Raw genomic sequence first — 15,438 nt, 5'->3', positions numbered from 1 at the left:
CACCTCACAAGACCGGACATAGATAGAAACATCCTTGCCCATTCCCTCCCAATGGAATGATTTTTCCAAATGATCTTTGGTTCTGTTCACCCCAGCATGGCCACTAGGATGATCGTGGGCTAAGCTTAATAGCTTTACCCGGTACTTAGTTGGAATTACCAACTGTCTCTGAGGATGCCAGTCTTCCTGGTGTCCACCAGAAAGAGTTTCCCTGTATAAAAGTCCTTTTTCTACAACAAACCTGGATCGATTAGAAGAGCTGAGAGGCGGTGGGTTGCTTACAGACAGCCCCCCAACCTGAAGCAAATACTCACCAGCAACCATACACCACACAGCAGAACCACTAACCCAGGAACCTATCCTTGCAACAAAGCCCGTTGCCAACTGTGTCCATATATCTATTCAGGGGACACCATCATAGGGCCTAATCACATCAGCCACACTAACAGAGGCTCGTTCACCTGCACATCTACCAATGTGATATATGCCATCATGTGCCAGCAATGCCCCTCTGCCATGTACATTGGTCAAACTGGACAGTCTCTACGTAAAAGAATAAATGGGCACAAATCAGATGTCAAGAATTATAACATTTGAAAACCAGTTGGAGAACACTTCACTCTCTTTGGTCACTCGATTACAGACCTAAAAGTTGCAATTCTTCAACAAAAAAACTTCAAAAACAGACTCCAATGAGAGACTGCTGAATTGGAATTAATTTGCAAACTGGATACAATTAACTTAGGCTTGAATAGAGACTGGGAGTGGATGGGTCATTACACAAAGTAAAACTATTTTCCCATGTTTATTCCCCCCCTCCACCCCCCACTGTTCCTCAGACGTTCTTGTCAACTGCTGGAAATGGCCCACCTTGATTATCACTACAAAAGGTTCCCCCCTCCCCCGCCCCGCTCTCCTGCTGGCAATAGCTCACCTTAAGTGATCACTCTCATTACAGTATGTATGGTAACACCCGTTGTTTCATGTTCTCTGTGTATGTAAATCTCCCCACTGTATTTTGCACTGAAGGCATCCGATGAAGTGAGCTGTAGCTCACAAAATCTTATGCTCAAATAAATTTGTTCATCTCTAAGGTGCCACAAGTACTCCTTTTCTTTTTAGTGGGCACAAAGACAGTGTTTTACCCAGGAATTGAAATTATGGGGGTGTTCCAATCTACAGGGGGTGAGGGCCGATGAGGGGTGAGACCACGAGAGCGCAGCTGGGCTGTATGGCACCACAGTAAAAACTGAAAAATGTTTCACGACCATTTTATTACATTTAACTCATGTTTTTAAATCATCACAGAAATTAAAATTGGCTACTCAAGCCTACTACGAAGCACTACATCTACAGCCTTCTTGGTTTCTTGTTGTAATTTTGCACAGCTCTGTTAATTAACTTCTTGAATGCAATGCGTTCATCTTTGGTGGCTTCTTGTATGTCCATTACTTCCAGTCCTTCATGATATGCTCATGATCAGGAAGAAGGTGACTTCTTTCAGAACACAAAATTCTATTCAAAGAGGAAAAAGAATGTGTTGCTCAACTGTAGCTGTTGTGACTGGGACTAGAAAGAGATGAATTCCTACTTCTTTCATCCAGGAAACATAGCATAACAATTGGGTCGAACCTCTAGTGATGATAAAGAAGAAGTTGAAGTTAAATCTTCATTTGTTCGTCGTATGATATTCCACTCTGTGTTCAAAATTCTCTATTCTGTCCTGATCACATGGCAGCCCCATTGCTGGTAGTGCCTCACTCCACTCAACTGTAGGTGTTTTATAAGACAGGCATCTGTAAAAGCTAGGTGGAGGTTGAGTAGAATCCAGAAATCGCTATTATTGATTTGTAAGAATCAAGTCTGTGTACTTTTTCAGCTGGCTTAACAAACACTTCTTGTCCTCTTCACTTAAGGATTCAATATAAGTGCCTTCTTTAGTCAACTTCTGGACTGAAGTCTTTGCTTCTTTAAGTATGTTTCTCTGATTGATCCAAGGGTAGCTTCTATTGTTGGACAAAGATCTACTACTGTTGTAGCAGATTCCTGTATGGCATTAATGACCCAAGTGGTTTCAACAGTAGACTTAGAAGAGAGAGAATGGCGATAGTCTTCTCTGAACTCAGTAACAAAAGTAGTCTGGTAGCTGCATTACTTAGATCTGTCCTATGTTGGCAGATACTTTCCAAAGCCAGTAATAGCGGGTGCAGTGATTTTAAGACAACAGCCAAAGATTTCTCATGAGAAAGCCAGCAGGTTTTCCCAGGTTGGACTAATTTGAACTTCAGTTCCAGTGTATCTTCTGGTTTTTTTCCAAGATGTTCCGACCTTTTGGATTCTTGCTGAAAAAAAGAGTATAACAAAGCCATTACATGTATGGCTTTTTAATGTTTTTTGAAGAGTCTGCAACTCATATTAATGCTAGTTGGAGTAGATGCCTCTGCAGTGTGTATAGGAGAGATTAGGGTTACACTTTTCTCTGAGCACAGCTTGTACTCCACTATGTCTTCCAGAGAGGTTTGCAGCTCCATCAAATGCAATGCTCAGCGAGAAATGGGAGACGACCGTGATGTGTAACCTAAACCCAGATGTGTTTGGTACTGAATATCCTTTTTGGGATGTTATCCAGGTGTTTTACCCCCTTCCCAAAGGTGAAATTTGCAGCAGACTATGACTGTTATGCCAGAGTGGTTCAACTATTTGCCACTAAAGTTGAACTTTCAAATCTGAAAGGGGAATTTACTACTTCCACGAACTTGCCTAACCCTGACAATGCAAAACTGGATGTGCTGGCTTTTTGGAACAGTCATCAAGACACACTTCCCAACTTCAGCAAAGTGGCACGGTGAGCTTTGAGTGTATCCCCAGATCTGCTGATGCAGAGTGCATATTTTCCAAGTTGGACTACCTCCAAGCCAGGATGAAGCTCAACATGAATGAGATCCTTTAAAGAAAATTATGCGAGCGTACGCAAACCAGGATTTCTGGAAAAACTGCTAGCTCTGAGAGAGACAAAATGCACCTTTGTGCATTAAAAAAAGGTTTCAGTTATACTGTAGTAAAATGTACATATTACAAAAGATTTTTATTTTTATTCCCCCCCTGATTTTTCCCGATTTTTAATTTTTTTTTTTAATTTTTAAGATGATTTCATCTTGGTTTTAATATTTGGAAAATAAACACTGAAAAATACCCAGATTTTTTTTAACAAATAAAAACTGAAAATGCAGAACCACTACTTAAAAGCAAGGATATAGAGCTATAGGCTTTCCTTTGAACCAGACCAGAGTCCGGCTAACCCCCGTCAAAATGTCTAATTGCTATTTGCCTTGAAGAAAGTCGCCCAGCAGTATGTAACCTAGAGTGATGTGTACAAGGCTTCTCAGAGAGTGCTTCAACAGCACTTCAACAGCAGCCCTGGGAACTACAAGTTGTGGACTACAAACTGTGGCATTTTGGGAGAACTTCCTGGTTCCTCCCAGGATGTACCCTCTGCCCTACAGCAGGTTTCAGCACTGACTGAGCTAGGAGCAAGTAGCAGGCAAGCAGTGAAGAGGCTGCTGGAGTGTAATCCTGTTCTATGATCTTTACAGAATAAAGCCTTGTTCCTGGTGGTTTGTCTGAGTGGGTGTGGTCTGAGGTGACACACAATGCAGAGCACAAAAGGAGCCTGAGACCAAGTTTCCCAAGGTTGTGTAAAAAGTCGCAAGGCAGGCTTCCCCTATCTTGAACAACCTCACACTGGGCCAGTGAACCGGGGAGGGGGGAGGGAGGCCTGGGGGCAGGGAGGAAAGGCTACATGAATCGTGGGACTACTGGCCACGGTTCTCCTGATCTCCACAATGCCAGGTGGGAACAGACAAAATCTTCCCAGGCACCAGTGGCTCCAGTGGTGCTTTAGAGAAGCATCATCCATTCTTCTTAGTGTGGAGGACAATCAACAAGTGCCATGAGGACAGTAACTGCCAGACTTAGTGGAGGAACAGAAATAGTTATGAACACTATAATCCCACTATACATGTAAGCAGAGTCAGGATGAGCTCCACCCTGACATCTGGTGGTGAGGTGTGGCAAGTTGTGGAAAAGAACTTTAGGGGCTTATCTCATTTGCATAGGCACACCCACCCCGCCTAGAATGAGGCCATAGCTGCCCAAGTGGTCACTTTGGCTGCTGTGGGATCCCCAGTGTCTCTGTTATTGGGGTAGGAAGAATAAATTGTTATTACCCTGATTATGGGAATCAAGGACAGTGGAATTGTACTTGGCCTTTTGTTATGATGGAGGTACTCACCATCAACTAAGTAGCACTCGCTAGGCAAGGGTCATGGGTTCCAAAACTCTGTGAATTGAGAGAGGCTTGAGACAGGCATTAGTACCTGGTGGTGTGAGCCCCTTTGTGAGGGCCTGAAACACCAATTGTACCTCTGTCTCTCTCCACTGTGGAATGTCAGAGCTAATTTTGGGTCTATTAAGAGTCTTGCTACAGGTGCTGTGCTGAATTCACTTTGGCCTTATGGTGCATCACACTAAGGCTCCCACTACTATAAGCTGAAATCACTAAAGAGCTAAGATCACTGAGAGCTGAAATCGCTGAGCACTGTGTCAAGTAGTGGGGAGCCAGAAGATCTAGAGTGCAGTGGTGCTGTTCGTGGCTAGGCTGGCGGAGCGTTTGTGAGATGGCGAGTGGAGCAGAGCTGTTCATGAGACAGCGGAGCTGTTTGTGAGAGAGCAGAGCGGAGCAGAGCCCTGTAGAGCTGTGGGGCAGTCAGCTTCAGGTCACGTAAGGTGCCCCTTACCTCTCCCCCCCCCCCTCCACACAGGCACATTTTTAGCCAGACTGGGGAGTAACAGTCTGCAGATGAACTTTTGAACTCTGGGGCTGGACTTTTTGGACTTTGGGTGATTTTTTGGATTGCTGGACTCAAGAGACGTTTGGGTTGTGGGACTCAAGAACCCGAGGGAAAGGATGTGGCCCAATTTGCTGGGGTGGGTCTTTGCTCATGGTTTGGTTAATGAACACTAGTTGTGGTGTTTTTCCAATTTAATGCTGATGTTGTTTACCTCATGTTATTAAAGATTCTCTGCTATACCGAGACCCTGGGCTTGCGAGAGGGGAAGTATTGCCTCTTTGAGGTGCCCAGGGGGTGTGTAGGATTTTCCCAGGTCACTGGGTGGGGGCTCGAGCCAGTTTTGCATATGCTTTGATGAGAGGGACCCCTGTGTACTGAACCTGGCCCTTGCTGCTATCAACTTGGCCTGGCAGAAGGGTTACTTACATATAAAATGATGGGGTCTAAATTAGCAGTTACCACTCAAGAAAGAGATCTTGGCGTCATTGTGGATAGTTCTCTGAAAACATCCACTCAATGTGCAGCGGCAGTCAAAAAAGCGAACAGAATGTTGGGAATCATTAAGAAAGGAATAGATAATAAGACAGAAAATATCATATTGCCTCTATATAAATCCACGGCATGCCCCCATCTTGAATACTGCGTGCAGATGGGGGTGCCCCATCTCAAAAAAGATATATTGGAATTGCAAAAGGTTCAGAAAAGGGCAACAAAAATGATAAGGGGTATGGAATGGTTGCCATATGAGGCAAGATTAATAAGACTGGGACTTTTCAGCTTGGAAAAGAGACAACTAAGGGAGGACATGATAGAGGTCTATAAAATCATGACTGGTGTGGAGAAAGTAAATAAGGAAGTGTTATTTACTCCTCATAACACAAGAACTAGGTATCACCAAATGAAATTAATAGACAGCAGTTTTAAAAGAAACAAAAGGAAGTATTTCTTCACACAATGCACAGTCAACCTGTGGTACTCTGCCAGAGGATGTTGTGAAGGCCAAGGGCATGGCTACACTTACAGATGGAGAGCGCTTTGAATTAAACCAGCCTTTGGAGAGCGTAGTAGGGAAAGCACTGCAGTCTGTCCACACTGACAGCTGCAAGCGCACTGGCGTGGCCACATTTGCGGCACTTGCAGCGGCATTGGGAGGGGCGCATTATGGTCAGCTATCCTACAGAGCACCTCTTCCCATCCTGGCGCTGTGGCTTGTGGGAAGGTAGTGGGGGCTGCGGGGCGCTCTGGGTCCTATCCCAATGCCCCGTGATGCATCAGTTCACATCCCAGCAATCCCTGTGCTTCCGTCCACATTTGGCGCCATCTATCAACGTTTTTTGTACTGCGCACTCTGTCTTCCCTTTCGGTCTGCGGGAATGGAGCCCGAACTGCTGAGGAATATGCTGACGAGTCTCATCGGCACGTCATATTTGGCAGTTGAGTTATTCCTTAAGATCCAAACTGACGGTGATGACTCCAACGATGATATCGACTTGAGTAACGCACACGACACGAAATTGCTTGTGGCATTCACGGACACGCTCACCACCATGGCATGCTGCTTCCGGGCTCGGAAAACAAGCACTGAGTGGTGGGATCACATCATCATGCACGTCTGGGATGACGAGCAGTGGCTGCAGAACTTTTGGATGAGAAAAGCCACTTTCATGGGACTGTGTGATGAACTCGCCCCCACCCTGCGGCACAAGGACACGAGATTGAGATATGCCCTGCTGGTGGAGAAGTGGGTGGCTATTGCAGTCTGGAAGCTGGCAACTCCAGACAGCTACCGATCGGTCACTAACCAGTTTGGAGTGGGAAAGGCGACCTTTGGAATAGTGTTGATGCAAGTTTGCAGGGCCATTAATCGCTTCTTGCTCACAAGAACCATGACTCTGGGTAATGTGCATGACATTGTGGCTGGCTTTGCACAAATGGGTTTCCCTAACTGCGGAGAGGCCGTAGATGGGACGCATATTCCAATTCTGGCACCAGCCCACCTAGGCTCTGATTACATTAATCGGAAGGGGTATTTCTCTATGGTTCTCCAGGCGCTTGTGGATCACAGTGGGCGTTTCCGGGCCAGCCTGCGTTAATGTCAATGAAAGGTGCATGACGCACGCATCTTTTGGAACACTGGCCTGTTCAGGAAGCTGCAAACCAGGGCTTTTTTCCCAGACCAGAAGATCACCATAGGGGAAGTCGAAATGCCTACTGTGATCCTTGGAGACCCCGCTTACCCTTTAATGCCATGGCTCATGAAACCCTACACAGGGAGCCTTGACAGTAGCAAGGAGCGGTTCAACAATAGGCTGAGCTGGTGCAGAATGACTGCCGCGTGCTGTACCCTCCATAACATTTGTGAAGAGAAGGATGAAAGATTCACTCAGGCATGGAACTCGGAGGTTCAACTCCTGGAGGCTGAATTTGAACAGCCAAGGAGCAGGGCTATTAAAGGGGCCCAGCGCGGGGCTGCAAGGATTAGGGATGCCTTGAGGGAGCAATTTGAGGCTGAAAGCCACCAGTAATGTTTGGTGCCCTGCACGGGAGTGAAGTGCAGTGGTTCCAATGTTAGTAGGAATCTGTGTTTGCTATGCTGACTTGCAGTGCCTGTTTCTTTCCTGGGCTAAGGTATCTTTTACTTTATGCAATAATAAAGAATATTTTCAAAGCCAAAAAATCCATTTATTGAAAAGAAAATTTGTTTATTGAAAAGAAACACAACTACTTGGGAAACAGAAAGGGCAAGGGGGTGGGGTGGGGAACGGTACAATCACAGATTTGCGTATGTCCTGTTATCGTACGTAGCCTTCCTGTCTGGAGTGCTGCGCAATGAGTGCTGCACTTCAGGATGGCTATAATGCATGGCGATGGGGGTTGAATGCAGAGGGTCAGGGTTGTAGTTTTCAGGACTGGGTGGTGAAGCTACAGGTGTTGGAGGCAGCTGGTGGCGATAAGAACCCAGATGTTGGGGAAAGTGGGGTGGAGGTGACATGGGGGCACAAGTGAAAGAGTTTTGGGACAAGGGCTGCCGTGGGGGGCGGGCACAGTAGTGCTCCACCTGCATGGGTACGAGTGCCTGGCTCAAGTCCGCTTGGCGCTCCATGATGCTTTGCTGCCGGAGCGCTGCACTTTTGTGCTGGTGCTCCTCATTCTGCTGGCAGATCTTCCTTTCACTCTCCCTCCACTCCTGCATTTTTAGATTCTCGTTAAGGGACTGCTGCATTACTTCATGCAGCATGTCTTCTTTGCTTCTACATGGCCTCTTCCTAATTCTTTGGAGTCTTTCGGCCGGTGATAACATAGATGGCTGAGATCTCAAGGTTGCATCTCTAAAGGCAAAATGCAACACTTAACAGAGGCTGCATTGTTCACACCAGACAGAAAAATGATTCCCCCATACTTAAGGGCAAGCACAGTCTACACAATAGCATAATTTGCCCATCCCAAAGAGAGCACATACCATTTTGGGGCTCCCATGGGTTGAGTAAGCACTGGGTCAAGGGGGACTGATTGTTTCACGGCTGTACTATCCTCTGGGTTTCTGTGCCTTGGGGAGAGCCAACAGCTGCAGGGGGCCCCTACACTGAACAGTCTCCCCACATTTTCTACAGGAGTTCATCTTGGAAGATATCTCGCTGCTGAGGGTGACCTGGGAAGCAAGGGAGGGTCTTCTACTACAATGCAGCTTCCGCCCTGGCCCATATGCAGCTTGCCTGTGTGCATCAATGGTCCTCCCACGCCCCACAACACAATGGCGCGGACATGTTAGCCTGACTGAGACAAGGACCACAGTGGCTCTCCCAAGAAACCTGTGCAAGTGCATTGCCCAAGTTCTGGATGAGACCTTTGAAGAGATCACTGAGGCCAATTACTGCGATGTGAGAGAGCACATCAACGCTCTATTCCGCATCTAGGCATGCATGCAGCCCCAACCCTCCCCCCCCCAAGAGCCCGCACCAAATTACTTCCTTCCCAAAATAAAAGCCGCTTACCGGGAACCTCCTCTGGTGTTTGTCCTTCCCCAAGCACCAGCAGCCGCGACTGGCTACCTTCCTCCTGGCTTGAGAACAGCTCCTGGCTGCATGCTTCTAGGGATTCCGGGGTGTCTTCCTCCCTTAGCACCCTTGCTCCCGCTTTCCTCCTCCTCCCCGTGCCTTGTTGCACTGGGCTCTGAAGTGTCCATGGTGGTCCTCGGAGTGGAGGTGGGGTCGCCCCCAAGTATCACGTCCAGCTCTTTGTAGAAATGGCAGGTTGCCGGGGCAGCACCGGAGCGGCTCTTTGCCTTGTGGGCTTTGCGGTAGGCATTCCGCAGCTCCTTCACTTTAATCCGGCACTGCAGTGCATCCCGGTCATGGTCCCTTTCCAGCATGTCCCTTGATATCTGCCAGAAGGTACCGTAATTCCTACGGCTGGAGTGCAGCTGGGACTGGACAACTTCCTCCCTCCAGACACTGATGAGGTCCTGCATCTCACCATTGCTCCATACTGGGGATTGCCTGGTGCGTGGAGGCATGGTCACCTGGAAAGATTCTCTGAAGCATTCCATGCCTGGAAGGGGATTTTCAAAATTCCCAAAGAATTTAAAGGGCAGGTCTGATGGTTGGTCACCTGAGGGCAGGGCAGTAGAGTTCAAAGTGATGACCAGAGTGGCTAGAACAGGCATTGTGGGACACTTCTGGAGGCTGATCAGAGCTCAACAGACCAGAGCGTCCACACTGGCGCTGCGGTGCTCCAGCGGGGGCGCATCAAACGTTATTCCACTCGCCGGGGTGGATTACCAGGAGCACTCGAGCCGCGGAATCCGGGTGCCTTATGGGCCTTGCCAGTGTGGACGTGTCGTGAGTTAGGGCACCCAGGGCTGCTTTAATGTGCTCTAACTCGCAAGTGTAGCCATGCCCCAAGACTATAACAGGGCTCAAAAAAGAACTAGAAAAATTCATGGAGGGTAGGTCCATCAATGGCTATTAACCAGGATGGGCGGGGATGGTGTCCCAAGCCCCTGTTTTCCAGAACCTGGGAATAGGAGCCAAGGTATGGATCACTCGATGATTACCTGTTCTGTTCATTCCCTCTGAAGCATTGATCATTGGCCACTATCGAAAGACAGAATACGAGGCTAGATGGACCCTTGGTCTCACCCAATATGGCTGTTCTTAAAGTAAATCCGTTAAGCGCAGAGACATAATGGAAACACACTACAGACATAAAGAAAGCCCTGGTCTAAACCCTGTGGAAAAATACTACCCAATCACATGGCAACTAAAAGCAGACAAAACACTTCATTTAAAACCCACAGACAGCACAGCTCAGAATCATCACACCCAAGCTCTTTTTCACACCCAGCAAGACAAACCAAAAACTAACAACTCAGACTTAAAAGCAAGTGTACATAGCCATAGGCTTTCCTTTGAACCAGACCAGAGTCCAGAGAAACCCTGCCAACATTTCAAATTGCTATTCATCGGTATGACCTGTGTTGTCTAGGGAAGCCCACGCTGAAAATGGCATATCTTGTAAGATTCATTGCAATTTTGTAAAATTGGTATCAATAATATTATAACTGGTCACCCACATGCCATACAACATCACAGTCTGGAAGAAAGCTGCTTGGCAGTGTGTCACCTGGAGTTGGTGGCATGTTCTAGGCTCCTCAGAGAGCAGGAATGGTGGGCATACAGGCTACTGTCCTCCTGTTCTAAAAAATGCCAGGTGGGAACAGACAAAATCTTCCCAAGCATCAGTGGCTCCGGTAGTGTTAATAGGGAAGCATCATCCATTCATCCCAGTGTGCAGGACAACTGACAGACACCATTGGGAAAGGAACTGTCAGCCTTAAGGGAGGAACAAAAATGGCTCTGAAGATAAAGCAGAATAAGCAAGAGAGAAAAGACAATTGTTTTATGGTAAATCTACTGACTACAAAGATTGGGAGCAAAGACATAACAAAAACACAGTACCTACACAAAGAAAACCCTTCTCTAAAGTCTTTGGAAAAGAGCAGTCCCATCATGAGAGCAACTGAAACTGGACATGGGGCTTCACTGCTGGGGTTCAGCACACCAAACCCACAAACAGCATAGCTCCTAAGAACCACACCCAAGCTTTTTTCTCCCCCAAAGCAAAACAAGCACAAAACTAACCACTCAGACTGTGCACCCTTCCCCTGCTCTTCTCAGGAAGAGCAAGACACTCTTCTACAGCAGAAAGCAGCTGCCATAGAACAGCACTCTCCACCATTGTCATGCTCAGAAGGAAACACTACAGCTCCTCGTTGTGGCTAGCAAGATCAGCTTGTCACAGCTTTTCACTTATAACCCACAAACAGGATCGATTTAAAGAACTATACAGTAGCTCTTTTTCACACCCAGCAAAACAAGCTCAGAGCTAGCCACTCAGACTATGTTTCTTTCCCCTACTTTTCTCAGGAAGAGCAAGACACGCTTTTACAGCAGAAAAATGCAGCTGTTATAGAACAGCACTCTCTGCTACTTTTATTTTTGGAAAGAAACACCTATAACTCCTCATTGTGGCTAGCAAGACCAGCTTTTCACAGCCACCCTTCTCCAGTCACCCACTAGAGAGATGATCCCCGAAAGCATAGTTTTAACTAGCATACCCCCGGCCAGTCACAGGCCATTCTAACACATTGTCCTCTAACTGCTCGTTGCTACAATTTGGCCTTCACGAGACAGAGAGCACTACCAGAAGCCCCATATGAGCAGAACCTGGCTCTCAAGTTTGCCCTCCGTGGCTCCCTTCCGTAGGCTGCCTCTCAAAGCAAAGCGGTGCAAAGCAGCCATCCCCTTTCATTTGCATAAACTGAAGACACAGACAGGCTACTCCACCATCTTCTCCTTCTCCCTTCTCTGTGATGCCTAAGTCAACAATCCTGTAGAGTCCTTCCCACAGGTTTTCTCTGGCTCAGTGACTCTACATATTTATCCAAGGTGGATAAAGAGCTGGGCTAAAAAAGGGAGTGTGGTGGGTCACAGTGGTGTCTAAAACTGGGACTTAAGTATTTAGATCTGGGCTTCATCTACCTATCTTTGTGGATCTGGGTCTAAGTGCTATTCCTGCTCACCGTCATCTATAGATCAGTAAGCGCAGGTATAAATGGTAACCCTGATGACACTGTTGCTGCATAATTTAAGACAGGATGGTGGGGCGGGGGTTTATAAATACAGAGAAATACCTCGCTAATTTGGACTTTAATCTTCACCCTTTATAATTCATTCAAACAGTCTGATCCAAAAATCTGTGGGAGTCCCAGCTCTCCTACCCTACCATTACGCAGATCACATGAGGGAAAATGCCTAGCAGGCACAGGGCTCCTGGCATCACAGCTTGCCCTGCTGTCTCTACACCCCAACATTTATCTGCACGGAGGAAGCAGGGCTAAATGAGAAATCTGAGTGCCCCCCCGCCCCGCCACGCGTTGACTCTGAAATGTACCCAGTTTCGGGGGAGCAATGCAGTTTGAGGGCACACAAATATGAATGATAATAATTAAATAGTTGCCATGTTTCTCCCTCCAAATTGGGGGTTCCCTATTATACAAATGTTTTCATCATTTTGTTAATCTAATGTTTCAAGTCTTTCTAACAATGAGAAATGATGTGAAATTCTATAAACTTTGCTGTTTAAATTAAAAGAGGTATGCATGTATTGCTCATTGTCCAAGATGCAGAGCTCTTTATACGCCAACAAAAAAATTAGCTAAGCACCAAAAGCTGCTTGAAATAGATAAACTTTAAAGCTGTGCATGAAAAAGTGGTGTTGACTTAGCAATCTAAATTGTATTCGGAAGAGTATTTTATCATCAAACCATCAGGACATAACAAAAGGCTCCTGCCATAAAAGACTGACACAAATTGACCCTTGTTGCAGATTTCCTCCCTCAAGCATCTAACATGTAAAAAAAGCTACAGAAGCAATTTTAAATATACATATTTTACCATGACAAGGTGTGTGAGATAATATCTTTTATTGGACCAACTTCTGTTGGTGAGAGAGACAAGCTTTCAGGCCACATAGAGCTGTTCTTCAGGTCTGGAAAAGGAACTCCCAGCATCACAGCAGAATGCCAGATATAACAGATTGTTTAGCATAAGAAGTTAGCACATATTGTAAGCCCTCTGCCCCAGCCCAGTGAAAATGAGTGAGTGAGTGAGGGTAGGGGCAAGCAGCACCGGAGGGAGGGGGAATGGAGGGAGTGGGGGGTGGGCGAAGGAGAAGGAGCAGGGCTGGGGTGGGGCAGGAGGTGGGGCAAGGGTGTTTGGTTTTCTGCGCTCAGAAAGTTGGCAATCCTATGAAAATATCATGGATGTATCTCAGGTATATCATTGGTTTCGTGGTGCATTTGTCCAGAAATTCTTCATCAAGGTGGCCCATGAAGATTTTGACATATTGAGGAACCATACTAGTATCCATGGCTGTTCCTGTGGTTTGGACAAAGTGTTTATTGTTGTATGTAAAATTGTTATGGTTGAGGATGAAATGGATGAATTTGGCTATGTGTTTGGGGTGGATATCTGAGGGTTGTCCATGGTCTTGTGAATGTTTGAGGCAGTTGCAAAACCTGCGGTCATATCTCCACTGCTACAATGATCAACACCCCCCAGAGCACACCTTTCAAGATCCATGTGTTCTACACATGCCTATCACAACATGCGGTGTACCTCATCCAGTGCACTAAATACCCCAATAACAATTATGTGGGTGAAACCAGATAATAATTATGCTCTCAGATGAATTCACACAGGAAAATGATAAAAGACAAAACCCTTATCACCTGTGGGTGAACACTTTTCACAACGTGATCGCTCTATATCTGACCTATCAGGTAGACTTACCATTTGCCCGGGTTTTCCCAGACATTGCCTCTTTTTTGAGTTTCCTTTCTCTGTCCAGGTTTTTCAAATAACAGGAAATGTCCCGGGTTTTTGCAGAGCAGATAAGCTGCAACTCAGAAAGCGGCCTGATTGGTCTGCTTCCCGAATGGTCCCTCCCCTGCATCCACAGCGGTTTGATCCATTCCCCTGTAAGCTACAGCTGCTGGATCCCACCCACCCAGGCTCCAGCTCCCAGCCCTGGGAAGGGGTCCTGCAGGAAGGTGCTGACTGATAGCTGTCTCTGCATTTTGGGCTCCCACTTCAGTCCCTTTCCACTAGGAAAAAGGGCCAGAATGGCACAAAAGGATTCCCCAGATGTAGGCACTGTGGAACATAGCTGTAAAAGGCTGCCTTCTGAGCACCTCCTACAAAGCCTTGGTGTATGGGGCAATGCCAGGGTCGGGGTGGGGATGTGAGGGGTGTGGCAGGACAAGGTCACAGCACGAGCTTTACAGAGACTCTGAGTAACCCTGAGGCTCAGGAGAGCGCAAAGATTATTTAAAACCACTATAACATCCCCTTTGTCTAGGCTGCGGGGTGTATACACTACCCAGCACAGAATCTCACTTCTGCATTTGTTGATGTCACTAAGGGCTTGATCCAAAGCCTGCTGATGTCAATAGGATCCTTTCCATTGACTTTGGATCAGGCCTTAAGCCCTGACTCAGAAAAGCATCACTATTCAGGAAAGCACTTAAGCATGTGCTTAATTTTAAGCATGAACTTAAGTGACTTCCTGACTAGGGATGAATTTGAGAATATGCTCAACTGCTTTCCTTAATCAGGGCCCTAAATCCTAATGGCTGCTGAGCCCCAGTGACTCCCAGGGAAGACAGTAGGAACTAGCAAGTGCTCAACCTCTCCACATTTGGCTGTAACTCAGATGCAATGTGCACCCACTGACAGGTCTGAGACAAGGCTCTTTTCAAAATCCAAACTCCTTCCAATAATTGGCAGCAGCACTGTAGGAAGCAGGGGGGAGCAAAGGTTCCATCTGAAAAGGTGTGAAGACTGTGCCACCCCCTCACATCATTCCCCCTGTCAACCGTCCTTTTATACTATTGTTCCTTCAACCTCAGAGTTTATTTATCCCTGGATAAAGTTATTACCAGAGAACCAGGAAGCATCCTCCAGTTATTATCCACAGTCAGTACAGATATGATTTAAGCCCAAAGGGACAAAGGTTTCAGAATCTTAAGACTGTGCCCTGCTCATTACAAACAATGAAATAATATGCCGCCTGTTTTGATCATGCTCTGCATGTGCTTTGCATCATAGTTGCAGACACCTGATTGAAAAGTCTTTAAAGAATCATATGGACAACCTCCAGGGTGCTACATTAAAATAAATAATTAGCTGGATTTCATAACTTGCTTTGAATAATTTCTTGGTATAATAAAACTTCTGACCACACCACTCTGTAACCCATCCATCCCTTCACATGTACTTCACTTCTAAGTATTATCCAGCACATTTTATAAAATGTATGTGTCGGAGGGAAGAATGGGCAAAAAGGTCTGTGCAATATGCTCCACGAGCAAAGGAAGAAAATGCTGTGTTTTTTAATGATAGCACTGCAAGGACATCGGGGGAAGATTCTGGATGTAACAGATTTCAAAAAAATCCACATATTTATCTATAATAGCATCTAGAGTATGCTAGCCACTGTAAAAAAAACAACACACATGCAGAGAGAG

At 46.3% G+C, this 15,438-nt stretch overlaps 1 non-coding gene and 1 pseudogene across 1 annotated transcript; both read right to left on the bottom strand.

The window, feature by feature from the left end:
• Positions 1-10,988: 10,988 nt before the first annotated feature.
• LOC114020824 lies at positions 10,989-11,186 on the bottom strand (annotated as a pseudogene).
• Positions 11,187-11,237: 51 nt separating this feature from the next.
• On the bottom strand, positions 11,238-11,455 carry LOC114020825. The gene has a single exon (XR_003565574.1). It is a non-coding gene; the product is annotated as a small nucleolar RNA U3 (small nucleolar RNA).
• Positions 11,456-15,438: the final 3,983 nt, after the last annotated feature.

The sequence above is a fragment of the Chelonia mydas genome, chromosome 2 (genome assembly GCF_015237465.2).
Source record: "Chelonia mydas isolate rCheMyd1 chromosome 2, rCheMyd1.pri.v2, whole genome shotgun sequence".
Taxonomy (NCBI): domain Eukaryota; kingdom Metazoa; phylum Chordata; order Testudines; family Cheloniidae; genus Chelonia; species Chelonia mydas.
The sequence above is the reverse complement of the archived record's forward strand: the minus strand, read 5'-3'. Positions and strand labels throughout refer to the sequence as shown.